Source organism: Myotis davidii, unplaced genomic scaffold, assembly GCF_000327345.1.
Source record: "Myotis davidii unplaced genomic scaffold, ASM32734v1 scaffold620, whole genome shotgun sequence".
Taxonomy (NCBI): Eukaryota; Metazoa; Chordata; class Mammalia; order Chiroptera; family Vespertilionidae; genus Myotis; species Myotis davidii.
Window position 1 is genome coordinate 51,054 of NW_006292090.1, and position 1,108 is coordinate 52,161.

The following is a 1,108-nucleotide window of genomic DNA, read 5'->3' on the forward strand; positions in this document are numbered from 1 at the left end:
GTCGATTCTGGTCAAGGGCATGTACCGTTGTTGTGGGCACATCCCCAGGAGGGGGTGTGCAGGAGGCCTCTCTCATCTGTTTCTAACTCTCTATCCCGCTCCCTTCCTCTCTGTAAAAAAAAATCAATAAAATATGTATTATAAAAATTTTTTTTTAAAGAATTAAATTAGCTCTGGCTGCCGGGAGGCTCAGTAAGTTAGAACATCATCCTGATACACCAATGCTGCAGGTTCTAATCCCGGTCAGGGCACATCCAAGAATCAACCAATGGCCCTGGCCGGGGTGGCTCAGTGTGTCGTCCGGGGCACCAAAAGGTTGCCATATTGATTCCTGGTCAGGGAACATACCCTGGTTGCGGGCTCCATCCCCAGTCAGGGGCGTGCAGGAGGCATCCGATCGATGTTTCTCTCTCTCTCCCTCTCCTTTCCTCTCTCTGTCTAAAAACCAATTTAAAAAATAAAAATCTTTAAATACCTAAAACAGAGGTGCAAAGATGACTGATGAAGAACTTCAAAAGGGTGACCTTGGGAGCACGCAGCCCCAAACAGAGGCCCCGTTTGCACGGGTTGGGGGGTGGGGTGTCCATGGACCCGGGGTGCGGGCATCCAGTTCGCCCAGAAACTTCCCAGGAACGGCACTTCTGGGGGAGCCTCCGCTCGCTCCAGCCCCGGGTTGGCAAGGTCACATGGGGGAGCAGCGCAGTGGGGGTGGAGTATCTCTCTGTTCCTCCTGCCACGGAAGTCATTCTCTCTGAAACGTGGGCGCTCTCGGGACCATCTGTCTTGGCATGTGGAGGAAGCCGGTCTTTCCTGAGGAACACGGAGATGACTCAGGCAGCATCCGGGAAGGGGGAACCAGGGACAGCGCTGACAGGTTTTTTTGGATTTTTTTTTCTTCTTCTTGCTTCTATGTGCTTCCAAAACTCAGCTCGCTTCCCTCCTTGCAGCGTCCTTGATCAGTCATTCCTGGCACTAGCTATTTCGAGGAGAAGGGACTTTGGTTCTTATCACGCTGTCTTGACAAATATTTGATGACTAAAATGGATGACTCTAGTCCGGCCGGCGTGGCTCAGTGGTGGCGCGTCAACCCACGAACCAGGAGGTCACC